This window comes from Bos javanicus, chromosome 10 (assembly GCF_032452875.1).
Source record: "Bos javanicus breed banteng chromosome 10, ARS-OSU_banteng_1.0, whole genome shotgun sequence".
Taxonomy (NCBI): domain Eukaryota; kingdom Metazoa; phylum Chordata; class Mammalia; order Artiodactyla; family Bovidae; genus Bos; species Bos javanicus.
Window position 1 is genome coordinate 57,874,052 of NC_083877.1, and position 27,666 is coordinate 57,901,717.

At 41.8% G+C, this 27,666-nt stretch overlaps 1 protein-coding gene across 5 annotated transcripts in view; it reads right to left on the reverse strand.

Annotated features, from left to right (window-relative positions):
• MAPK6 (mitogen-activated protein kinase 6) overlaps positions 1-16,502 on the reverse strand; it is a 33,997-nt gene extending 17,495 nt beyond the window's left edge. For 2 of the 5 annotated variants that reach the window (XM_061428742.1, XM_061428746.1), the window contains exon 1: positions 16,413-16,501. The gene's annotated coding sequence lies outside the window, so the exon portion shown is untranslated. Of the gene's footprint in view, positions 1-3,177; positions 3,268-15,745; positions 15,865-16,412 lie in introns of those variants that run through there. The other 3 variants (XM_061428744.1, XM_061428745.1, XM_061428743.1) reach the window with 3 other exon arrangements.
• Positions 16,503-27,666: the final 11,164 nt, after the last annotated feature.

Here is a 27,666-nt window from a genome sequence, read left to right on the forward strand (position 1 = left end):
ACTGTGTTGCTTGGAGAGAGATCACTGGTTAAGTTTTAATTAGCTAAGTTGATGTTGCTTTGTTTTTAACAATTTGGTAAATAAAAATGAAGGGCAGAGAATGATTTATAAGAATGAAGCTGGCTCTTTGGTCTTCTTTTAGTGATTCACCATAACATGGAAGTAAAAGCTCTCTGTGTAGCCAGGCTGAGTACCAGCTTCCAACATTAACAAGATAGTTCCCTGAAACTACATTAGCCACAAATGTTGCCTCGAGCTTTTTCTTCCCTAAATTGCCTCCTGCTTTCTGTCACTTAGCTCACTCCATCACCAAGAGAAATGCAGGTACTCTAAGTCAGGCCTAAGTGTATGAAGTCATAAAACACAAAAGAAAGAAATAAAAAAGACAGTAGAATAACTTCACTTTGCTTTCATGCATTGGAGAAGGAAATGGCAACCCACTCCAGTGTTCTTGCCTGGAGAATCCCAGGGACGGGGGAGCCTGGTGGGCTGCCGTCTATGGGGTCGCACAGAGTCGAACACAACTGAAGTGACTTAGCAGCAGCAGCAGCCTCATTTACACATTCTACAGAAATTCGATTTTCTTTCCCTTCTTACCCATGAACAACTTGGTCAGTGTCAGCAAGTACAAGTTTGAGGTGAGGGCCTTAAATATAAAGGTTACTTGCCTGATATTCCCTTCCATCTTCTATTCTGCTGCTTCTCAGGTTAAATGCTGACTTGGGTCATCTGGCCTGATCACACTCACTCACTCACTTACCCCCACCCCTCACCAGCTCTTGCCTATTTAGCTCTTCTCCAGGGTCAACCGAGTAACCTGAGTTAACTGGCATTCAGCCAGCCTCACATCTCAGCCAAAGCTCAGTTACTTTTGGAGAGAAGGGAAAGGTTGAGCTCTACTTACATTCACCTAGGACTGTTTCCTAACCCTGGCACAGAGAGGTGTTGTTATAGCAAATTCACCCTTCCCTAAGATCATGTTCTCAAGCTCTCATCAAAGCTACTAAGCTTCTAGGGCAGAGAAAGCCAAAGACTACAGCTTAACTGCTTGCTTATAGGCATTCCTGACAAAGCTCTTACTCCTAATGCAGGGTAGCCCACAGTTATCAGGGACCCCTCTCAGGATCTGGGCCTCAAGGAGGTCCGAAGTGCAAACCAGTGTCAGTGAATCATCTCAGGAACTCGGTGTGAGAGGGAGGACCTTAACACTTAAGCATCAAAGCCTAAGGGGCTTTTGCCTGCTATCAGTAACTGCCATTAGCTACAGAGACAGACTTTCAAAGATGGATGCTTACATAGCTTCTAACAAAGTAACCAGTTTTTTAAAAACTTCTCTTCTAGTCCTAACTTCTGTTCTTAAATTGTCTGAACCTTTGCCTAAATGCATTTTAACATTAGGGACTTCAACCATTTAAAAGGCCATTATAAGATAAACGTCATATGTTTATTTTGATGCTCATATCTAGTTGCTATTTACTCTAGGTACTCACATTGGAATATCAGAACTTTACAGATTAGATAAACTAGTCACACGATCTCTAAAGTGAAAGTGAAGTCGCTCAGTCGTGTCCGACTCTTAGCGACCCCATGGACTGCAGCCCACCAAGCTCCTCCGTCCATGGGATTTTCCAGGCAAGAGTACTGGAGTGGGGTGCCATTGCCTCCTCCGTTAACAGCGGCTAGGCATACCCTTCCAATTCTAAAAGTCTATGACCTATGAAAGCACAGTACAAGTTTTCTAACCTGACTAGGTTTTGCTCCCACTTAATATACTAGGACGCCCAGAATGGTGGAACTGTGATTGAAATTGCTATAAAATTAACATTAAACATTTAACATAAAACATTAAACACAATCCCATCTACAAATTTATGGCTGGAAAATTTAAAATAATTATAATAACCCTTCAACCCCTTCCTATCTTCCTCCTGTCCGAGCCGTCATTTCTAAGACTCTTCTCCTAACCAATGGCAAGGAAACACTGGGGCAAATATATAAGCAGAAGACACTTGGGCAGCCTTCTTCTTCAAGTACCTTTGGAAATCTAACGATTCCAACTAAACAAAAATGAATACAAATTTCTATAGTAGTTGAGAGACAACTTATACAGTGTTACAGTAACAAATAACCCCCAAACCTCAGTGAGTAAAAAGACCTTTTAAATCTGGCTCATGCAACAAGTGAAACAGCTGTTATCCAAACTCCTGAAGGAGCTATACCACCTCTATCACAGCCACTCAATGTGCCAGAGGGAAAGAAATGAGAATATCTCACTGATATGTAACGTCGTGCGTGCTCAGTCATGTCCAACTGCTCACAACTCCATGGACTGTAGCCCGCCAGGCTCTTCTGTCTTAAGGATTATCCTGGCAAGAATACTGAAGTGGGCTGCCATGTCCTCCAGGGGATCTTCCTGACCCAGGGATGGAACCCGCATCTCCTGTACTGGGAGGCAGGATCTTTACCACTGATCCACCTGGGCCGCCCCACTGATTCGTAAACCTTCATCCAACAAATCATACACTTCACTTCTACTCATATTTTACTGACCAAAGCAGGTCACATGGTGGCACCAACTTGAAGGCAGTAGGGAAATGCCATCCCAAAATGGCCCAGAAGCAGTTTTTAAGAGCTTTCACTGTTTGTTTCAATTCTTCCATCCATCCACTACATTTTTATTCAACAAAACCTTGAGTGCTTATCAAATGCTAGGCACTGTCTTAGGCATTAAGGTATAGAAGGCATCAAATTGGTTAAAAAAAAAAAAAGCCTCATGGAGCACGTACTCCTAGAGCATTGTATTCCACTGCAGTAGATTCCATTGTAGTAGACTTCTCTCTGTCCACTAGGCTTGCTTTCTCTTTTCCATAGCATTTTCCTTCCTTTGTCTTTTGCCATCCATCCCCAATCTCATTTAATCTACCCTCTAATCTTCAAATCTTCTAATCTTCATTTTCTAGGGCACCACTCCCTTCCCCCTTGCTGCAGTTCTATTTTTAAAGGTTTGGGACTAAGTACCTTTACTGACATTTTCTGAGCATAGTTCCTGATGGCAGGCACCTTAAACACTATTGAATGAATTAATGTAAATAACATATTCTACTTGGTAGGAGAAAGCTTTGGAGAACACAAGCTCTACCCTCAATTTTTTCAGAATTTGATCACATTCTGACCTACCATGTGGGAACATTGGTGATGACTCCAGATACGGTGCTTTCCTTTCCAGGCATTAGCTCAGGAGCCTCACCCTATGGTGAACATATAGGTCTGCCAACACACGAAGAAAGCAATTGATTTCAACCCAGTTGGACTGGAGAAACAGAAAAACGTTAGCTGTTATAGCTCCTAGTTTGTTTTGCTGAGGTAGTGGAGAGGGACTGCACCACTGAAGCAGTGCCCTATATAACCAGATGAGCAGGACTCTGTAAAAAGTCCTGCTAGCTTAGCAAGTAGGTATTGTGAAGATATGGAAGATCATGCCAGTACTCTCTGATTGTACTGTTCTTTATCCCATGTTAGGAGAATCTGAAAGCACCACAGCTTTCCAGACTGGCATCAAATACAACAGCTGTTATTTCTGAGCTAACCCTGGTGAGGGTCTGAAGAAGGTCCCACTGCTCAAGGCCACATAAAACATGTCTGGACCCCCACCAAATGGAGACAATCACATGCTTATTTAAGAGTGTGCCCAATTTTTTAAAAAAATTATTCAGAATGGCATACAGCTTTTCTGGAATATCTTTTCTCCTTTGTTTCTCATTTTCTCCAAACCTAAACAAGAAAGCTTGTAAGATAGAAAATAGTGTAAGTAGGAACTTGCCTGATGGTCGAGTGGTTAAGCATCCACCTTCCAATGCAGGGGACACAGGTTTAATCCCTGGTCCCAGAAGATTTCACATGCTATGGAGCAATGAAGCCCAGGCATCATAACAATTGAGCCTGAGTTCTAGAGACTGTGAGCCACAACGAAGACCCTATGTGATGCAACTAAGACCTGATGCGGCCAAATTAAAAAAAAAATAGCATAAGTCTCTTATCAGAGTCACATGACAGTTTGATACTGCTGAAAACTTCTCATCTGATGTCACCAACCCCATATTAAAAACAAAGAAGCACGAACTAAAGTGATCTGAAGTTTAGTCCAGGATCTGTGGCGAAACTAGCTTTGTAATCAAAGCCTCTCATATTACTATGTCTCAGTTCCTCATCAGGAAAATGATGTAGCTAAACTCCGTGATTTCTACAATCTCTTCCAGCTCCAAAATATTTTAAGTTTAGTGAAAAACTCAGGATTTCCACTTCTGATTAAAATGCAGAAAGTTGCAAGACACCATTACTCTCTTCCGATAAACCATGATAAACTGAGTAAGCTGCTGCTGCTGCTGCTAAGTCGCTTCAGTTGTGTCCGACTCTGTGCAACCCCATAGACCAGGCTCCCCCATCCCTGGGATTCTCCAGGCAAGAACATGGGAGTGGGTTGCCATTTCCTTCTCCAACACACGAAAGTGAAAAGTGAAAGTGAAGTCGCTCAGTCGTGTCTGACTCTTAGCTACAGAACTGTAATTAAGAAATACACCTGAAAGCTAAGGATGCAAAGAACTCTATAAACTCTAGAAAATATCAAGCCCTTCCTAACACAAGAGATCATGGTTATTCTCATTTCTCATAAAGTTGCAAGAGAACAAGATATTTTCCACTAACAGGACGAAGAAGAAGCCAGTCAAATTTATAAACAATGATATTTGCCGCACGCGGGTTCAGGTAACAGATTAGAATTCAGAGGAAGCCCAGTTACAAGCCCTACCTGCCAATCCTTCCCCACAGGTCTTCACTGAGAGTACAAGTCTGAAGCCAAGTCAGAAAAGCTGAGAGAAAACCTCATGAAGCATATGGGCATCCATTTTGTCCAAGACAGATGCCCCTCTCAAGGTGGAGGTCAAGACAGGAAGTATGAGATAAATCCCTCAAAGGCACTCTTGAGTATAAGGCAAATATTCTTCCTAAGAAAATGGGCAAAAACCTGATGTAAAGAAAACCGGAGGTGGTACTGGAAATCAAAGAAAATGTCCAAGCAATTCAAAGAGCCAGCAGCAAGGCTGAAAAGTAGTTCAGAAAGCTAACATGATTTACAAAGCTGACAGGGCAGAAGTATGTGATGAGACAATGGGCAAAAACTTCCCCAAACTGATAAAGACATCAACTCACAGACCCGGAAGGTCAATGAACTGCAAGCAGGATAAATACAAAGAAAAATCTAGGCACATGATAAACTGTTGAAAGTTAGAGAGCGGGAAGGTCAAGAGCAACTCTTAAAAGCAACTATGAAAGAGAAAAAAGTATATACTAGGGAAAAACAATAGGAACAAAGGCAGACAAACACAAAAGCTAAAGACAACAGAACATCATCTCTCAAGTGTCGAAAGAAACAACCAGCCCAGAAGTCTACATCGAGGGAAACACTTCAAAAAGGACAAAACAAAAACATTTTCAAAGAGAAAAAAATGAAAAGAATTTGTCCAACAGATTCCCATTACAAGAAACGCTAAAAGAAGTTTGTTATCATGAAGATGAACCAAATGGAAGATCTACAGAAAGCATAAATAATTGGAAAAAGCAAAAAGCCTTAAAAAAAAAACAACCCAATCCACACGTTTAAATGTCTTTAAGAGACTATTGATTGTTTAAAGCAAAAGTAGTAATGTATTGGGGTTACAGCATATGTAGAAGTAAAACATAAGAGCACAGTGTGTTTCAAGAGGGTGACCTGAATCATGCGGTCTTAAGGTTTGCAGTGTTAGTGAAGTAGTTTATACTGTTTAAAATAGACTGTGAAAATAAACTGTGAAAAATAGACTGAAAAAAATAAAAAGGCTCAGGGGTCATCCTTAAACACCTTCTCCCTTTTTGGTCATCTGTCGTTGCTGTATGTGCTGTTTTAGTCAAGAGTCGTGTTCGACTCCTTTGCGACCCCACGGACTGTAGCCTGCCAGGCTCCTCTGTCCATGGAATTTTCCAGGCAAGAATACTGGACTGGGTTGCCACTTCCTTCTGCAGGGGACCTTCCTGACCCAGGGATCAAATCCACATCTCGTGCATTTCCTGCATTGGCAGGTGTATTCTTTACCACTTAGCCACCTGGAAAGTTCCTTTTTGGTCATTATGTTTACTTAATAATATCCCATCAAGGGGAGTGAAGGGAAAGAAAAAGAGAAAACTAAAATCACCAATTGTAAGTAATGATTCATTTTGCTAGGCAGTTTTTGTGTAATTTTTACATCAATAATAATACAAACTAATACATTAGCATTTAAATACCACAGATTCACTGACACTTTCAAAGAAGATAAAAATTTACCATGTTACTCAAGACAAAGACACATATTTTATTATTTTTCCCACATATTTTAATTGAAATAATTTTTAGAGGCTCTACTTTATAACTTAAAAGTATACAGTTTTTAAGAATTTAAGAACTACATTATGGAATACAGTTCAAAAAGTTTTAACTTGAGGATATAAATAACATTATCTGGTACATATTTATCTTACATTATCAGCTTTTATAAAAGCAATTAATGAAAAAATTTGTATTATAAAGGAAATCACAGCACTGAACATGAGAACAGATTTTTTTTAATATAGAACAACAGAAAGCCTAAGAATGTATTATATATGAAGCATACTACTCTTACACTAAATCCTCCTAACAACACTGCAAAATGGGTCCTGAGATTTTTAGAGAATTTAAATAATGCATTAAAAGTCACACACACTGAGAGCCAGAATTTGAACTTCAGGTTTCAGTCCAAAGCCCATGATCTTCTTTCTAATAGTAATGTAATTTATTGACAAGTACACTGTACCTTTCTTCCCAACCCTAGTGTTTCTTATAGACAGGACATTCTTCCGCATAACCAGAATACAATCATCAAAATCAGAAAATTGACACTGGCATAGTATTACCACCTAATACTCAGATCCCATTTAAGTTTTTGCAACTGTACCAATAATGTACAGAGAGCTAAAAAACTCAGTTCAGAATCATGTTACAATGACTACAATGCAATCTTTAACATATTTTTCCCTTCAGAAATTTAAGGGAGCCAAACATTTTATAGGTGCACAAAAATTTACTGAGCACTTGGCATGTGTCAAGCAGTGTTCTATGGCACAGTGGAGAATAAGACAATTAAGGTTCTTCTGCTTCCAAACAGTTTACACTCTAATGAGAAAAGACCAACAAGTAAGTATAACTTCAGGTTTGGCCAAGTGCTCTGATGGAGTGGCTTGGAAATGGCCATCTAAAATGCTGCAACCCGAATAGTAAACGGAAGCAGCACTACTAAGAGATGGAACAAGAGGATCCCAAACAGAGGGGAAAGAAATACAATCTAGATCAGGATGTAACTTGGAATTTTGGAGGAAAAGAAAAGAAGCCAGTGTACTGACGGTGTCCTTAGTAAAGGGAGCAGGGAGTGATGCGAAAAAGAGGCACGATTCTGAATTTTATAACTAAGAAAGCTATTGAAGAATTTTAAGCAGACAACTGGCATGGTTGCATTTCCATGTTTCCAAGATAATTCTAGCTACTGGGAGGAGAATGCACTGAAGAAGATGGTCAAGTGAAAGCAGAGACCAGTTAAAAGCTATTTCAGCAGGCCACATGAGATAACGGCGACTGAGACCAGGCTGGTAGAAATGAGGAAGAAAACCAGGACAACCCGAATATTCTGGAGACCAAGAAAACCTGGCGATGGATTGGATATGGTGGATGATACAGGGAAACATAGGTTTTAAGCATAACTCCTAGGTGCCAATTACTGAGATGGGGGAGGCTGGGATAACACTATAAGAGAAGGAGTTCTATTTTGGACACATTAAGTCTATTCAGGTGAGATATTTAAACCAGAAACATATTTGATAATTATTCACATGTAGATAGTGCTTTATTGACTATGCCAAAGCCTTTGACTGTGTGGATCACAATAAACTGTGGAAAATTCTTAAAGAGATGGGAATACCAGACCACCTGACCTGCCTCTTGAGAAACCTGTACGCAGGTCAGGAAGCAACAGTTCGAACTGGACATGGAACAACAGACTGGTTCCAAATAGGAAAAGGACAACGTCAAAGGTGTATATTGTCACCCTGCTTATTTAACTTATATGCAGAGTACGTCATGAGAAACGCTGGGCTGGAAGAAACACAAGCTGGAATCAAGATTGCCGGGAGAAATATCAATCACCTCAGATATGCTGATGACACCACCCTTATGGCAGAAAGTGAAGAGGAACTAAAAAGCTTCTTGATGAAAGTGAAAGAGGAGAGTGAGAAAGCTGGCTTGAAGCTCAACATTCAGAAAATGAAGATCATGACATCTGGTCCCATCACTTCATGGGAAATAGATCACTGCAGATGGTGACTGCAGCCATGAAATTAAAAGATGCTTACTCTTTGGAAGGAAAGTTATGACCAACCTAGACAGCATATTGAAAAGCAGAGACATTACTTTGCCAACAAAGGTCCGTCTAGTCAAGGCCATGGTTTTTCCAGTGGTCATGTATGGATGTGAGAGTTGGACTGTGAAGAAAGCTGAGCGCCGAAGAATTGATGCTTTTGAACTGTGGTGTTGGAGAAGACTCCTGAGAATCCCTTGGACTGCAAGGAGATCCAACCAGTCCATTCTGAAGGAGATCAGCCTTGGGTGTTCTTTGGAAGGAATGATGCTAAAGCTGAAACTCCAGTAATTTGGCCACCTCGTGCTAAGAGTTGACTCACTGGAAAAGACTCTGATGCTGGGAGGGATTGGGGGCAGGAGGAGAAGGGGACGACAGAGGATGAGATGGTTGGATGGCATCACCGACTCAGTTGACATGGGTTTGGGTAGACTCCGGGAGTTGGTGATGGACAGGGAGGCCTGGCGTGCTGCAATTCATGGGGTCTCAAAGAGTCACACACGACTGAGCGACTGAACTGAATGAACTGAGATAGTATTTTAAAAACTAAATTGAATGAGACTATCTATGGACAGAACTAAGAGAAGAGGAAGAAAGTCCAGGACCAACCTCTGTGTGCTTAGTCGCTCAGTCGTGTCCAACTCTTTGCAACCCCAAAGACTGAAGCCCATCAGGCTCCTCTGCCCATGGGGTTTCTCCAGACAAGAATACTGGAGTGGTTTGCCATGCCCTCCTCCAGGGGGATCTTCCCAACCCAGGAATCGAACCTAGGTTTCCTACACTGCAGGTGGATTCTTTACCAGCTGAGCTACCAGGGAAGCCCAGACCAACCTCTGGGATATGCCAATACTTAGAGGCAGGAGAGGAGAGAGAAGCCTGTTAATGTATGACAAGGTGTGAAGTAGGAAGAAAACAAAAATATGTGTCCCATAAACTAAGAGAAGCAGGTGAACAGGCAGGAAACTGTTAACAATACTGAATGCTGCTATAAGATCCTTTAAGATGGATTTGGTAAATGGTATCGCTGGTAACCTTGACTTAAGAGTACTTTCAGTGGTGAGATGGTGACACAAGTCTGGAGTTGAAGAACAAAGCAAAGTGGAAGGAGAACACAAAGATAGTTCTTGAAAATATGCTTCAAAGTAGACTAGAGAAATGAGGCAATAGCTAGAAGAGAAAAATGTGGAATCAGGAGAGGGTTTGTAAGAGATTTCTACTCTATATCTACACTGTCCAGTACAGAAGCCAATAGCTACACAAGGATACCAAGCAAGTAAAATATAATTAGCATGACTAAGGAACTGATAATTTTTGTTTAAATAGCCAAATGTGGCTAGTGGCTACTGTATAGCTCTATAGCACATTTGTATATCAATAAAGATACCTGGTTCGATCCCTAGGTCAAGAAGATCCCCGGAGAAAGGATTGGCTATCCACTGCAGTATTCTTGCCTAGATAATTCCAAGAACAGAGGAGCCTGGAGAGCTACAGCCCATGGGGTTGCAAAGAGTTGGATTGGTACTTTTACTTTTCACTTTTTCAAAGACAGTCCAATAGAAGGGGCAAAATTCATGAGGCAGGCAAGAGACGAGTCCTTAAGAAGCTAAGAGAACGGGACTCCCCTGGTGGTCCAGTGGTTAAGACTTCACTTTCTAATGCAGGGGGTGATGCTTCGATCCCTGGTCAGGGAGCTATGATCCCACATACCTCTTGGCCAGAAAACCAAAAGGTGAAACAGAAGCAATATTGTAACAAGTTCAATAAAGACTTTAAAAATGGTTCACATCAAAAAAATATTAAAAAAAAAAAAGATCAAGAGAAGGAATTTAGAGCACAAGTGGAGGAATGTACTAGGGATATACATGAATGAAGCAAGGCAAGAAGTCATGTAATTGGTGGGAACCAACAAGATTTAAAATCAGAATCTTAAACATAAAACTAAATACAGGCTGTAAGAAGCTGAGAACAAGGGAAAGGGAAGGTAATTCAAATTTACTGAGTGTCCATTAAGTGCCAGGCATTTTCTGAGTGGGGATTCTTTGGTGGCTCAGCAGTAAAGAATCACCTACAGTACAAGAGAAGTGGGAGATGTGGGTCTGATCCCTGGGTCAGGAAGCTCCCCTGGAGAAGGAAATGGCAACTCACTCCAGTATTCTTGACCAGAAAATTCCATGGACAGAGGAGAATGGAGGGCTACCAGTCTATGGGTTCACAAAGAATCGGACATGACTGAGTACACACACACATTTTCTAAGTAAAAAACTATTTCTGTTACTCAGAACCACCACCTTTTAAGTCTCATTTTACAAACAAGAGCACTGCTCCAAAAGATAAAGCAAGTTCACCAAAATCATGCAAGATTTGGACACAGGTCACTCTGACTTACTCTAGGGTTACAATCTTCCCACTGCATAAGGTGGAAGGTTAAGAACCACTCAATGTTTCTACACCTGGAAATAACACAAGAAAAGGCAGATCAATCTGGCAGCTATCGACAACTGCCAAAAAACCTGGAGATATTACGCCAGAGGCAAAAACTGTCCCCTCAATGCTACCCATAAGATAATTAAGGAACACTTACTTAACAGGTTATTTATTTTAAATATTTACATACTTGGCCAAACCAGATCTTAGTTACAGCCTTTGGGATTTTCAGTTGTGACATGCATACTCTTAGTTGGGGCATGTGGGATCTCGTTCCCTGACTAGGGATTGAACTAAGGCCCCTGCATTGGGAGTGTGGAGTCTCAGCCACTGGACCACCAGGGAAGTCCCTAACAGTTTATTTTTAATATTTTTAAATCCAAGTGTTTGAGACAAATGGGGAAATAGATATTCTTGCAGCTTAGATTCAGAGAAGGCAATGGCACCCCACTCCAGTACTCTTGCCTGGAAAATCCCATGGATTGAGGAGCCTGGAAGGCTGCAGTCCATGGGGTCGCTAAGAGTCGGACACGACTGAGCAACTTCACTTTCACTTTTCACTTTCATGCATTAGAGAAGGAAATGGCAACCCACTCCAGTGTTCTTGCTTGGAGAATCCCAGGGACGGGGGAGCCTGGTGGGCTGCTGTCTATGGGGTCGCACAGAGTCGGACACGACTGAAGTGACTTAGCAGGAGCAGCAGCTTAGATTATCTACACTATTGAACACAGGAGTATATCAGAAAATTGGCATTGCTTTATAATAACTACTAAACTAATACCTAGGCATTTAGGGATGTAGGTAGTTAGAAACCTACCATCACTCCAACTTGTAAATTAGGAGGAAATTATTAAATTAAGTTTAAGTGAAGTGAAGTTGCTCAGTCCTGTCCGACTTTGTTGTGACCTCATGGACTGTTGCCTGCAAGGCTCCTCCATCCATGGGATTTTCCAGGCAAGAATACTGGAGTGGATTGCCATTTCCTTCTCCAGGTGATCTTCCCAACCAAGGGATCGAACCTGGGTCTCCCACATTGCAGGCAGACTCTTGACCATCTGAGCCATCAGGGAATCCCAAATTAAGCCGAATCAGTTATTAAATTACAGCTCAAATAATTTTAAACTTAATGTGGGCAAAGATCATCTAAATATGTGCTGTCCAATACAGTAGCCACTAACTTCATGCAGTGAAGAATAAATTAATTAGAAATACATATAATTAAAAATTCAGTTCCTTGGGTATACTAGCCACCTGTCAAATGCTCAACTGTCATGTGGCTAGTGATTATCTCACTGGACAACACAGAGTAAAATACTAATACTTCTATCATCACAGAAAGTTCTACTGGACAGTGATTAGATTCTCAATCTTCCTTTTGATGTTTTTTAGGAGGGTCAATGGAAAGAGCAACTCAGAAGACCTGAGTTTTCCAAATCAGTCACTAACCAGCGGAGCAACTTATGTATGCATCACTTAGCAGTGTTGCCAGAAATGAACATGGGTTTGAATCACTTGAGAATCTAGTTAAACTGTAGCTTCTAAATAAGTCTTGAGATGGGGTCAGGATTCTGCATTTAATTCCCAAATGATGCTACTACTACTGGTCCAGAAATCACCCTGTACCAAGATTTTAGATCACTCTGGGCCTCAGTTTCTTGAGCAGTCAAATGATGTACCTGGGGGAAGATAAAATGTCCATGACTCCTCTGTAAAAACTAACATTTTATAGTTTTATGGTTGTACAGAATTAAATGCACATAGATTTCTCACATTCTGAAGAGACAGTATCTTTCCTGAAATAAATTTTTTTCCCTATGAAAAAGACATCAAATTTAAATGAAAATCAATGGGAAAATGTCGTTTGCTACAATCTCTGTATACTTTTTCAGAAATGGATTTAAAAGGTAGACATGTTATGTAAGATAAACCTTTTAAAAAGTACCAAAGGGGATACACTACACTTTCCAAATATGCAGTTCAGAAGGAAAAAAAACACTGGTGGATTCTGCCCATGCCACTATTACTTTAAAGGAATCAGTTCCACATGAAAAGCAACTCCCAAGGGGAAAAAAACCCAGTAACTACAATAACATTTTTGTTTTTGTAAAGTCTCAATCAGGACTGAGCAATAAAACCAACCAAAATCTCCGTATCTCTAGCAGGCTATAGGGTAACGTTAAGAGTCCACAAAACAGGCTAAAGGAGCTGACAGTGGGAAGCCAACAACGCTACAAAGAATTTACTATTGAGGCATGTTCTATTTTAACAGGGGCCCTAAAGTAACACAGAATTCAAGTGGGCAATGCAAACACAGAACTGGAAAGCAACAGGGAGGCTCATCATCATTTCATAAGTCAATACCTCATAGAAGGAAGACAGACTAACACAACCAGTTTATAAATTCTGAATTAAGCATGACAGGTAATTACCTACATTCTTAAAACACAAACACACACTGGAAATACACGTTCAACCTCTAAAAGGCTTTTGAAAGTCTTTAATACTTTCTACTTGTATTTTTATATTTACTTTAGTAGGAAGTATATTTTAAAGTTTTAACTAAACTTTATTTAAGTTCCCCTATATAAATCATGCAATGTTCTTCCAAAATCTCTTCAAAGATTTAATTCACATTAATACACTTTACTGCCCACAAAATCATTCAAATAAATCACTGAGAAGATACACAAAGAAAAATATGAGAATGGCGAGTTTTTCTTCTCACTTTTAAAACACATTGTTATTCTCAATCCCCATTTTTCTCAATCTTATTTTAGGCCAACCTGCTAAACAATGGCTTTCTACAATCAGTCAAAATATTTTATTACCAAATTTCAATGTAAACCTTAAATTTGGAACTATACAATCAGCTTATCTAAGAAAAGGACTGATGAAAAAATAGTGCCTATAACAATACCTATTTTAACTTTTAAATTATTATATATTATAGTCTATTAAATTAATATAGATTAGAAAAAAGGAGAAAGCACTATATATAATTCCACCAGAGTGAAATGCTCATGTTCAGAGCTTTATCTGATTAAACACTGCTGTAGTTTTACAACACAAACTAATTTCTAGATAGTACAAAGTTAACTTTTACATTACCAATGAAAACAAAAAGGTTAATTTCTATCTATACCATAAAAGTACTATCTGTAAAAAAATCCATAAGAAACCTCTCTCATCAATAGCCAAGGAACTGCTGTGGCACTGGCCAAAAAGTTCCCTCCGGTTTTCACCTAACATTTTACAGGAAAACCCAAATGTACTTTTTGGCCAACCCATAGGATCAAATATTTCATTGCCCCAACTGACTAGCAATTAATTTTACCTTTCTTTTCAACAAATGTTACCAAATTCCACCTGCAGGATATAAGATATCCCTTTAAAATGCAATTTCAGAAGCCATTACTTTTTTAGAGAATCTGTGGCTCCTCTGTGTGACAGAGAATTATAATGTAGACAGGAGCATTTTAGCCTATCATTAAAAAAAAAAAATAGTGTATAAAAAAAAAGGGCCACGTAGCAGTCCGTGGGCAGGATGAGTCATCACCCAACTCAAAACTTGCAGCACTTCGAAGCTTCCTCCTACCCGACCCCATCCCCTTCAGCAATGTACCCTGAGTCAGCAAACCTTACTATTTTCTCAGTTATGAATTCTCACGATGTTTAAACGAACTTATGCAAAATGCTGCAACACTTTTAGTACTAACATTTGTCATTAGAACACGTACTTTTTCTATCGCAAAATTAACTGATCTTCCAATCAATCTTCTCTGGATTCTTTCTTAATCACAGAAAGTAGCAAACATTTTTAATCCTCTTTTGCAAATAACTGAACTACAAAATATGGTCATAAAGGTTTTTATAAATAATCCTCCATTTCCCAGAGCTCTTTTTCTAACAGTAATTCTTAGGTGATTGAAACACCTCGTGCTCAAATCTGGTATATTTCCTAGACGACTGCAATTCTTGAATTCAGGACACCAATAAGCAATTTTACAAGTTTCACAAGGCAATTCTTACTCAGTGATGTAGCACATATATGTGAAAGGACTCTGCTCCTTGGCACATAGCAAGCCCTTCCTAAACATGTCTGAACAACTACCCATTCAAGAAATGTAAAGCCTCTGCCACCGATTACCAAGCATATTTCAAACATAAGTATCTGACATTCTAAGAAGAAACTCTAGAGGCAATTTCCTTTCAGGGCCCACTCCTGTTTGATCCCTTCAATCTTCTAATTAGACTACTCTTTCCATTTCAGTTCCCCAACGTTCAAGAGAGAGGATGCGTCCAATCAGAGCTTTAAAAAATAACAAGGCTAGACGACTCAAACAATCGGAAAAGTACTCTGAAGCTGTTATCGCTCTATTTTGTCCCCTGTTAATTTTTCTTTCCTTTGATAAATCATCTTGTATCTGTAAAAAAAAAAAAAACTCAGACTGACTTTGGAGGGCATTTTTAGCGATGAAGGAAAAGAACACTAATTGTGCTGCAAATGCAGTACCTCACGTTAGTGGACCTTTCCCAATGAGCGAGCAAAGATAGAAATAAAAAGGAAAGGAATCGAAAAGATTCTGCTTCGGAACGCTCCCACCTAACACCTGAACCAGTCTTACCAATCAAGGAACACAAAGCGGCCAAAAAAATCCTTACTTTTCAACGAACCTCACCAAGTCAGAGAAAAAATGCACCGAGAAGCGAGGAAGCTCTTTTTCAGTGAACCGACAAAACAAGTTTTCATTTGGGGACTTTCAAGGACCACCCCCGCTGCGCGTCCCGAACCCAGCTCAGACAAGGCTGTAGTAAAGGAAGGGGGAAGAAATTAGGAATTCCGATTTGGAGGAGTTTTTCTGTACCTCCTTAGCGGCCAGATTCAACTCGGGCAGAGGACTTGGGGGCTCCGCGCCGAGTCCAGTGACCGGCGCGCTACGCAATGTGCCGAGTGCACTGGGAGACTTTGCCCGGCCGGAGTCAGCTGAGGCCGAGTCACCGGAGTCGGATGGGGGAGGAGACGCGGGAGCATTTCGAAAGGCGGCGTGCCAGGAAGGCTAGACTCCGCGCCACCTCACGCGGCTGGGGCGGGTCACCCCTCCCGGCCGCCGCCCCGCGTCAGCCCGCCGCCGGCCGGGCCGGGTTTCGAACCTGCGGAGCCAGACGTAAGCGGTCGGGAGGCAGCCGGCAAGCCGGGCCCGAGGCGGGCGCGCACTGCTGGGCCCGGCACCCCGGCCCGCGAGGGGCGTGCCGGGTGGGAGGGGCGCGCCGGCCGCTCTGCCGGCCCCACGCGGGGACCCCGGCCCGCCGCCGGCGGCCCGCAGGAGGACGCGCCGGCCAGGCCCAAGAGAGCGAGCCGGCGGGCGGGCCGAGGGCGGGCGGGAGAAGGAACAAAAGCGCCTTTGTTGAGCGACGGCCGCCGGAGGGTCACACACAATGGAGGAGAGAGCCGGCTCAGCCACCGGGCCCGCCGCGGCGCCCTCCTGAGCCGCCCCGGCGGCGCGCCCCGCACACGCACACACATATACCTACCGGACTTCTCCGACTCATCGAGGGAGTGCGGGGCCCACGGACAGCCCCCAGTGTCGGCTCAGGTCTCCGGCTGTGCTGGCGGCAGCGGCGTCTCCGAGGCTCTCGCTTTGCCGCAGTCGCCGCCATGTAACCCCGACCCGCGAGAGAGGGCGAGGAAGAGGGGGCGGAGGCTCTGGAGCCACGCCCCCGTACGTCACAGGCTCACTCCACGGGTTCCCCCGCCCCCGCCCGGCCCAGCGCGCCGGCACGCGCCGGAATTTCCAACGCCCGTGACTGGGCTCCTCGCGCCGCGGGGGCGGCAAGAGAAGCACGCGGGCTTGTCCCCAGCCTCCGGTCGGATGCGCTGGGCTGGGCTACGGAGCTGGCAAGGAGGTGAACAGACAGGCACTCTTCGCTCTGCTACTTGACCCAGGGTTAGAGCACATAGTGGTCAAACTCTTTGTGAGCATTTACTGCGCACCTACTACGTGCATGGGACTGGACGACCTAGAGGAACAGGACTTCCCCATCCCCTGGGAATTAGGAAGCTGGACCCGAAGATGGATGGACTAGAAGGCAACAGCCAAGGAACAAGGCAAACGCGTTAAAGGTCAAGTGCTAAGACAGGCTTCTAAATGAGGTTGCCACCGCTGACCTTTCAGCCAAATGAGAAGGAGCCCGTGAAACTAGAGGAGGTGGCGGGGAGGCGGGGGTGGGGGGGTGGGGGTGGCTGTTCCTGCGGAGGGAACAGAATGAGCAACGACATGGAGGAGGGGAACACCTGGCTTGTTGCAGGAACTGGGACTAAGCCAGTCTGAGGGAAGCGTAGAATTTGGACAAGAGTGTACAGTGAGAAAAGTGGAAAATGTAGATTGGTACCTTCTTGGGCCCACTAGGACAAAAAAAAGCTTATTTATTTATTTTAGTATGGCTGATTGAATCCAGGAAGCCTTCCAGTATTTGTGTGAAATGTAGTAGGTATTTATTAAATTAGAGACGCAGGTCAGCATTTTTTTCAGTAACCGAATCACCATTTCTGGTGAGAACCAAACGTTTGGCAACCAGGTATCCATTATTATGCGCATCCTCAAGCTTCAAGCTGGAGGCAAAGACCACTTCAAAGCTCACATACTAGCTTGAAGTTAAGTGAGTGGGATGGAGTTTGAATGGTTTATTTTTTTTTATATTTAAAATAATGCCATTTGAATAACAGGTGTGAAGAGGACACAGTGAGTAGATAAAACCAAGAAAAAGGGAAGGGTTTTCCTAACCACAGGATTTCTTATTTGTGAATGCCGCTTCTCTGCAATAAGAGCTCCTTCTCTTTGACCACTGTACATCCCTGCTCTGCCTGCTGGAGCTCCTCTGAAATTCATGACACCTTTCCTCCCCCATCCATCAGTGTTTGAACACCAGGAGGAGAGGGTTCAGTTCAGTTCAGTCGTGTCCGCCTCTGCGACCCCATGAACCGCAGCACGCCAGGCCTCCCTGTCCATCACCAACTCCTGGAGGCCACCCAAACCCATGTCTGTTGTGTCGGTGATGCCATCTAACCATCTCATCCTCTGTGGTCCCCTTCTCCTCCTGCCCTCAATCTTTCCCAGCATCAGAGTCTTTTCAAATGAGTCAGCTCTCCGCATCAGGTGGCCAAAGCATTGGAGTTTCAGCTTCAACATCAGTCCTTCCAATGAACACCCAGGACTGATCTCCTTTAGGATGAACTGGTTGGATCTCCTTGCAGTCCAAGGGACTCTCAAGAGTCTTCTCCAACACCACAGTTCAAAAGAATCAGTTCTTTGGTGCTCAGCTTTCTTTATAGTCCAACTCTCACATCCATACATGACTATTGGAAAAACCACAGCCTTGACTAGACGGACCTTTGTTGGCAGAGTAATTTCTCTGCTTTTTAAGATGCTGTCTAGGTTGGTCATAACTTTCCTTCCAAGGAGCAAGCATCTTTTAACGTCATGGCTGCAATCACCATCCGCAGTGATGAGGAGAGGGTAGAGAATAAATAAGAAGCACTGTGCTTTCCCTTAGAGAGCTTATAATGTGTCAAAGACCACTGAAATAACCTGTTGCTCAAGCATAGCCAAATTTGTTGACAGTTTTAGTAGCATCTTAGAGAAAGAGGTCAAGGGTAGGAAAGCTTCAGAGAATTAGGGTTAAAAACAGGTCTTTCAATGAAAGCATGTTTGAGATAAGACTAAATTTTGTGATATAATATTTGAACTACAAGAAGATCAAACCAGTTAATCCTAAAGGAAATCAACTCTGAATATTCATTGGAAGGACTGATGCTAAAGCTGAAACTCCAATACTTTGGTCACCTGATTCAAAGAACTGACTCATTAGAAAAGACCGGATGCTGGGAAACATTGAAGGCAGGAAGAGAAGGGGACGACAGAGGGTGAGATGGTTGGATGGCATCACCAACTCAGTGGACATGAGTTTGAGCAAGCTCCTGGAGATGGTGAAGGACAGGGAAATCTGGCATGCTGCAGTCCATGGGGTTGCAAAGAGTCAGACATGACTGAGTGACTTAACAACAAACAACAAATCTTTGGATTAGTAGACCTAGGGAAGAGTTTTGAAGCAAACCTTAAAAAGTCAACAGTTATTTGATAAACCCAAGAGTAATATTATGGAGGAGGGGCTGTTTACCTTGAAGAAGGCTAGGTCTCTTTGTTGTTCAGTTAAATGGACTTTGAGGAAGGTCTTGAAACTGCAATAGTTATTTGCCACTTCATCTTTTGGGGCAGAAATTTCTTGAAATTAAAATCATGTTTAAGCATATGTTGGGGTTGTAGAGTCAATGTAGTCAGTTTTAGTTCTTAACTCTATTGTGTGGCTGTAAAAAGTTTAAGTTCTCATTAGTTTTTCAAACTGCCAAACATAGTGAAGTCATTTTGGTGGATTAAGATCTGAAATTTTTTCTTAATGAAATAGAAAAAACTAGAGAGCATAGCCTATAACATAGAGTAAAAACATTGTTTTGTGAAACTTGTGTTTTGATTATGTATCTTATTCCAACAAATCTAAAATGTCATCAATTAGGACGGAGGTTCATGACATTGTACAGGAGACAGGGATCAAGACCATCCCCATGGAAAAGAAATGAAAAAAAAAGCAAAATGGCTGTCTGAGGAGGCCTTACAAATAGCTGTGAAAGGAAGAGAAGCGAAAAGCAAAGGAGAAAAGGAAAGATATTCCCATTTGAATGCAGAGTTCCAAAGAATAGCAAGGAGAGATAAGAAAGCCTTCCTCATTGATAAATGCAAGGAAATAGAGGAAAACAACAGAATGGGAAAGATAGAGATCTCTTCAAGAAAATTAGAGATACCAAGGGAACATTTCATGCAAAGATGGGCTCGATAAAGGACAGAAATGATATGGACCTAACAGAAGCACAGGATATTAAGAAGAGGTGGAAAGAATACACAGAAGAACTGTACAAAAAAGAGCTTCACGACCTAGATAATCATGATGGTGTGATCACTCACCTAGAGCCAGACATCCTGGAATGTGAAGTCAAGTGGGCCTTAGAAAGCATCATAACGAACAAAGCTAGTGGAGGTGATGGAATTCCAGTTGAGCTATTTCAAATCCTGAAAGATGATGCTGTGAAAGTGCTGCACTCAATATGCCAGGAAATTTGAAACACTCAGCAGTGGTCACAGGACTGGAAAAGGTCAGTTTTCATTCCAATCCCAAAGAAAGGCAATGCCAAAGAATGCTCAAACTGCCACACAATTGCACTCATCTCACCCGCTAGTAAAGTAATGCTCAAAATTCTCCAAGCCAGGCTTCAGAAATACGTGAACTGTAAACTTCCAGATGTCCAAGATGGTTTTAGAAAAGGCAGAGGAACCAGAGATCAAATTGCCAACATCTGCTGGATCATCAAAAAAGCAAGAGAGTTCCAGAAAAACATCTATTTCTGCTTTATTGACTATGCCAAAGCCTTTGACTGTATGGATTACAATCAACTGCGGAAAATTCTTCAAGAGATGGGAATACCAGACCACCTGACCTGCCTCTTGAGAAACCTGTATGCAGGTCAGGATGCAACAGTTAGAACTGGACATGGAACAACAGACTGGTTCCAAATAGGAAAGAGAGTACGTCAAGGCTGTATATTGTCACCCTGCTTATTTAATTTATATGCAGAGTACATCATGAGAAACGCTGGACTGGAAGAAACACAAGCTGGAATCAAGATTGCCGGGAGAAATATCAAAAACCTCAGATATGCAGATGACACCACCCTTATGGCAGAAAGTGAAGAGGAACTAAAAAGCTTCTTGATGAAAGTGAAAGTGGAGAGTGAAAAAGTTGGCTTAAAGCTCAACATTCAGAAAACAAAGGTCATGGCACCTGGTCCCATCACTTCATGGGAAATGGATGGCGAAACGGTGGAAACAGTGGCTGACTTTATTTTTCTGGGCTCCAAAATCATTTCAGTTGGTGATTGCAGCCATAAAATTAAAAGACGCTTACTCCTTGGAAGGAAAGTTGTGACCAACCTAGACAGCATATTAAAAAGCAGAGACATTACTTTGCCAACAAAGGTCCGTCTAGTCAAGGCTGTGGTTTTTCCAGTGGTCATGTATGGATGTGAGAGTTGGACTATAAAGAAAGCTAAATGCCGAAGAATTGATTCTTTTGAACTGTGGTGTTGGAGAAGACTCTTGAGAGTCCCTTGGACTGCAAGGAGATCCAACCAGTCCATCCTAAAGGAGACCAGACCTGGGTGTTCATTGGAAGGACTGATGCTGAGGCTGAAACTCCAGTACTTTGGCCACCTCATGCGAAGAGTTGGAAAAGACATTGGAAAAGAGTCTGATGCTGGGAGGGATTGGGGGCAGGAGGAGAAGGGGACGACAGGATGAAATGGCTGGATGGCATCACCGACTCAATGCACATGAGTTTGGGTAAACTCTGGGAGTTGGTGATGGACAGGGAGGCCTGGCGTGCTGAGATTCGTGGGGTCGCAAAGAGTCAGACACAACTGAGCCACTGAACTGAACTGAACTGAAGACACCAATATTTTATGTAGTATAAGAAAGTAAAACTATCCAGATGATGATACCCTATTGCTACATCCTAATCACAGAGATATTAAAATAGAGGAAGTACTTCTTAGAATTGATGAACTAATTGTAGATATCTATAAAAATGCTAATTGGATCACAGTAGCACTTCCCTGGTGGCTCAGCTGGTAAAGAATCTACCTGCAATGCAGGAGACCTAGGTTCTATCCCTAGGTTGGGAAGATCGCCTAGAGAAGGGAACAGCTACCCACTCCAGTATTCTGGCCTGGAGAATTCCATGGACTGTGTAGTCCATGGGGTCCCAAAGAATCAGACACGACTGAGCGAATTACATTTAGTGCTACTTATTGGTCATTACTGCTTTGAGCTGTGTTATTGCTAAGCATTTGAAAGCCACCATAGTAGTGGAAGAATGTGGGAAAGAAGCAGGTAAGTCCACCATAAGGCAGCTTGAAATGAGTGCTTCCTGAGCAGAAATGCAAAGTACCTGCTCTTATTGGAAGGAACAAGTGATGAGGTCTAGAGATACCAGGAAAGTTTCAACCCGAAGACAGAGCATTTGAGCTGGGCTTGATTCCATCAGCAAAGTATGAGGAAAAAGACATTTCAAGATGAGAGGGCAGAATGTACAAAAGCATGAATGTGCTGGACACGCTTTGGAGAAAAGTCTGACAGGACTGGGGAAATGAAGGCAAGTTAGTACCCAACTGAGAAGGCCTTGTTTGGATGCCAAAACTTTTGGATTTATGCTAAAGGCAGAAGGAGAGGAATTTAGATGATTCAACTAGTATTTAAGAACGGTAATTCTGGAATGAATGCAAAGGATAGATTTGGTGAACAAGAAGTTGGCAACAGGAAGAAGGTAGAAGGATTCATCTACATTGTTGTTTTCTGCCATGCATCCAGTCTGTCTTACTCTGGTGACAATACTCTGATGTCGTTTAAGGAGCCACCCTTTCTGTGTAAGAATTCTTTTTGTTACAGTGACAGAAAACCCAATTCAAATTGTGTTTTAAGCATGAGAGGAGGGCAGGGATGGAAGAGAGGGGAAATGTGTTTCTATTGGGCATAGAAAGGGGATGTTAATACAAGTGATACTTGAAGACAAATCAACTGGCCTTGATGAAGGGAAAGTCGTGAGTCACCCATGTGGGTCCCATTTTTCCTGTTTGAGTTTAGATTCCCTCATTAGGCTACTTGTTTGATCTTTTTCCAATTCACTTACTATCTTCCTATGAAAATAAACTGTCAGTATCTTGATTTTAAAGATGGAGGGTAAGGCAGATATTAGACATATAGACCACCAAGCTTGATGCCAATTCCTGGAAATTTTCTAATGTAAATCATTAAACATATGTTAGGGAAAATGTAACAGTTAATAGGAGTCATCATAGATTCTTTTCAAGTAAATAATGACAAAAGAAATACCACTTCTTTCTTGATAGGATTATTACATTACTAAATAATGGGTAGTGTAGTCTTGATCATCTCAAAAAGTCAAAGCATTTTTGTGGATAAGATTGAGAAATATGGGTTTAGATAATTGTAGAGACTGAACTGAACTGAATTGTAGAGAAAGTTTGATTCAAAGACTGCTAATTACTGGAGAGACATTAATCTTGAGGCTTCCAGTCTCAAGCGATACAGATTTGTCCTCCTTTGTCAAGACTTGGGCAATATTTTTATCAATGTTTTGAGTTAAGATTTGAGGAAGATACAGAACTCAGATCTGAATATGTTGACAGAATAGTTACTCAAAATAATTTTTTTTTAAAAAGATGACATCTGGTTGCAATAAATACAAAGCATAGTATCTTTGTTCAAGAAATCATTTGAAAGGGGCCAGGATTTAGGAGACTTGACCTGATAGTACGACTATAAGATAGAGATATGCATACAATGTGAGCTGCCACCAAAAAAAAAAAAAAAACCTAACAAAATGTAGACTGTGTTAATGCAAAACAGTGTTCAAGTCACAGGGGCACTAGACCTATGCTATTCAGTTCAGAATTTCTGAACTCATGTGTTCAAATATAGATACAACATTAAAAGAGCTCCTTGCATAACAAATCAGAATTCTTTAGAAGGAGACATCCAGGTAGGGTATGGAAACCATTTTTTCCTCTAAAGAAAAGATGAGGGAATTGGGTCTGCTTAACCTGCAGAAAAGCAATTTGCTAAAGAGTTGTTATGCAGAGAGTAGATTTCTTCCATATTGCACTGGAGTTCAGATATAAGACCATCAGGAGGGCTATTATGGAGAGGAAGATTTTGGCTCTGCATAAGAAAAGACAGTTTTGGATACTGGAATTGAGCCCCGTAGTCAGGACCTCCTGGTGAAATAAGTTCTACATCACTGGAAGCATTCAATCAGAAAACAATGGCCACCTGTCAGGGATGCTATAAAAGGAATTTCTGGGGGGGTGGGGGGAGGAGGGGCCTATAGAGAGGTGATAACATCCAAGGTCTTTAATTGGAAGTTTCCATGTGTCAGTATTTATACTATTAATTTAAAATGATTGCTTTTCTAGACATGGTTTCCAAAAGAATATGTTGTAATTTTCTTTGTAAATAAAACAACTTTCCACTGAAGAAATTGATTGCCAAGTCCAGCTGATTCTTGTTCTTTGTGGTAGTTACGTTCTATAAGGTTGCTTTGAACACTGAGCTAGTGACTGCTGAACCATTGCTTTTAAGGGGGATACAGGATTAGTTTCCTTTATTTATTATTTATTCATTATTATTTATTGTTAGTTTCCTGGTAATAGCCTTTATCAAGTAACCCTTTCAGATAAACACTTTATAAACATTATTTCATTCTCTTAGTCTATGATAAATAGGATATTGGAGAAAAGCTGTAATGCCATAAGCTACTTACATTTTTTAGACAAAACCTAGCTTTCTTTGCAACAAAATCTCAATCTGTACACTTACTTTTTGAATAATGGTTATGTAACTAACCACTTAAATATACTGGGAAATACCTATTCGGATAATTTTACAAGAACAACAGATAATCAAAGGATCCTCCCTGTGATTTATCTGCCTTGGAAGTCAGTATTTTCTGGAAGTGGGATAAATTTGCAGAATGGTAGAATTAAATGACTAATACAATAGTGTAGCTCCTGTGGCAACACACACACAAACACTTTTTAAGAGGGAGCAGAGCTATGGTGACACTCTTGGCTTTAGAGAAATCTGGTATGAGGGTTTTCTTATTTATACTCTGTCCGTCCTCTTCCTATCTTGAGAGCCCTGTTAGCCTGAAGAGAAGAGATGCTCCTGAGTTCTGGAGATAGTCCACATTTTTGAAGTGAACTCTTGAGACCACAAAGTCTTCTATACCCATCCTCAGTTTATGAGAACAATCTGGGCCTCCAGCACATGATCAATGCAAATTAAAGTAAGATTCGACAAACTGTTCCTTAGCCCATCCACCGAGTGATAAATATTTTGAATTGTGGGGACAAAGCAGCTTTCAGTACATGAGGTCATTCCCCTCCTTTTTGCACTCCAAATTGTCGAGCTATCTGCCATTTGGGGAAGAAGGTGGTCACTATGTGTAACTCTAAGGAAACATGCTGAAGATGTGTTTACATTGGTCATTCTGAGTGCTCAAGTTATCAACTGGTATATAATATTGTTCAGTAGGTCTACCTGCCACAATCTCATCTTCTATTTGATGTATTTTGCCAGCTGTCAGTTACCACCATTGGAACAACTTTCCCTGAAGATGTCATCCCCAGAGGCCAGTACCCATCTCTGAGACCTGACTGAAGCCTTCACCGTTTCCAGTGAAGAGTACCCTAGGAGTGGTATTCTGAAAGGAAATGGCCAGACCCTCAGGAGGCTTAAAAGATCCATCTGCCCATCCTGGGAAGCTCTATCCTGTGAATTCCCACTGCAGGCTATCTCCCCATCTTTGACCCTTGCCCCATATCCAGGGCATTACACAGGACCCAAGCTCAGAAAGACCCCATGTTTGGTTTCATACTCTCCTCTCACCATCTTGAAATCCCTAGTAAGTTTATCTTTGAACTCATGCTTGTAGGGCGGTTGGATGGGACAATGGAGCATCCATGTGAGCAGGAGATGGATGCAATTCGTGTCCACTGTTCTTTGCCACCCTATTCACATGCAGTTTTCTCAGTGCTCCGTGAGGACAGAATTCTGGTGGACTCACAATGCACTGGAGTTCAGTGAGACACAGCAAGGAAGTACAAGGTGTGATACATTTATAACTGAATAAGTGGGGGTGCTGACAGCTCTGAGAGGCCATGTTTCCATTGGAACCAGAACTTGCTTCAAACACAGAAAGAAGGCATTCTAGGAAACACAAAAGATCAAGGAACCCTATCACGTCCTTTCGTTACTTCCCCTTATTAGTCAACCACTTGCATGCATGCTAAGTCACTTCAGTCGTGTCCGATTCTGCAACCTCATTGACTGTAGCTTGCCAGGCCCCTCTGTCCATAGGATTTCCCAGGCAAGGATACTGGAGTGGTTTGCCATTTCCTTCCAGGCCGAAAATATTTCTTTTTCCTTTCAGCCATTTCTTATACCTCAGTAAGTCAAAGCTAGAGAGTGTTGGTCCAATGTGTATATCAGGAAGTGACAAAATAATGGTCAAGTTAGTTTTCTGCTGCTAATGGTTAGTTGCTTTCCACTGCTCTGGTGAGATCAAAACACATGCTCATAAGAGCTGCGACGTAGAAGTCGGGTCATTTTAGTGATTTCACATAGGAGGTAAACACTCATATTTGTATTTCAAACTATATTTATCTTACAATAAAAATATAAAATTCATGCTGACAACTTGTTTTTAATTTTTCCCTATCTAGAATATTTGTTATAATTATTGACTGTCTAAAACACTGTAAGTCAAGAGAGACCAGAAAGAAAGGAGAAAAGCTTTATATTTTAGTACCTTTCTTTCTTCCTACTCTTTGAATAAGAGGCCTCAGAAATTAGGTAGCCAACTTCGAACCCCCCAGCCCACAAAAGAGTCCCAATAGCCTTGCTCTGGAGAAAGTGGGTCTGGAAAAGACACTCTACCTGCCTGCATCCTGTTCACTGACGACGGGGTTAGGGCAGGAGAGGTGAGAGAGTGCCTCTGCTCTGTGGGTCGGGCATCCAAGGCTGCTGCAGGACCAGCTGCCCACTCACAGGAGCTGCATGTCCTGTAGTAAACAGTGGCTTCTACTCAGGAGGTAGGAAGTGGGGGCGGAAGGAAGTCCTTGTTCTGCTGTAGAGCACATTTTCCCATGGAAACAATGTTGTAGGTCACAGTTCTCATCCTCTTGTAGTCCAGCTGCTTGTGGGCTAAATGGGCTTCTAAGAGTTGGCTTGAGAACCTAACCAGTATTTGTCACATTCTCTGGGAAAAATGCATTTTCAGTTTCAAACAACTAAATGAGAAATCAAAGTTTGGGAACATAACTCTCATTCAGAGACTATCTGTATTTTGCTAACTCAGAAGAAATGCTGAGCTCTTAGAGAAGGATGGTATGTGTAAGACCCAGATGAACAACTAAACATTAATGAGAAAGGTTATTAATTGTAATAACTTCACTGTATCCACCACACGGTATGAAGAGTCCAGTCCTTCAGACTTGCTGCTTGAAGAACTTGTGTGCAAATTCATCACGGTTGACTGGTCTCTGGCAACCAACACATACCAACCAAACCCAAGAGACTTCACTGTAAACTCGATACCAATTCGTAAAGAACATGAGAAAAGCTATACTGAGTTGGGCTAAAAATTCATCCAGCCTGTTATTCTCTGACGTCTACATTTTATTCACCCTAAACTCTAGTGTGGGGCATAGTATCTGAACATAGTATCCTCCCAATAAAATGTTTGTTGAAAATGAAATGTTTTTGAATATCACAGTTGCCCCCATGACATTAACTTCAAAAGGTAAATAAGAATTTCCTCCAAATATCCACTTATTTACTCCTATTTTTAAAGCAACTGTCTTAGGAAATCTTTGATTATTTTAGTTGCTCTTTTCTTTGACCTGGTATATAGACTAGGCTCTTTTTTAAGGTTTTCAGGCAGAATTAGATGCTTTACACCAGGTTTAGCCTCATTACCATTTTGTCAAAGGTAGAACAAAACAGTGCTCTCAGTTTTGTTTTCCACATTCTTAGCAAAGAGGCTAAGAACGTGGAAATCATTGTTATATGACTTTAGCAAACAGCAATAGCTCATGGTTCTC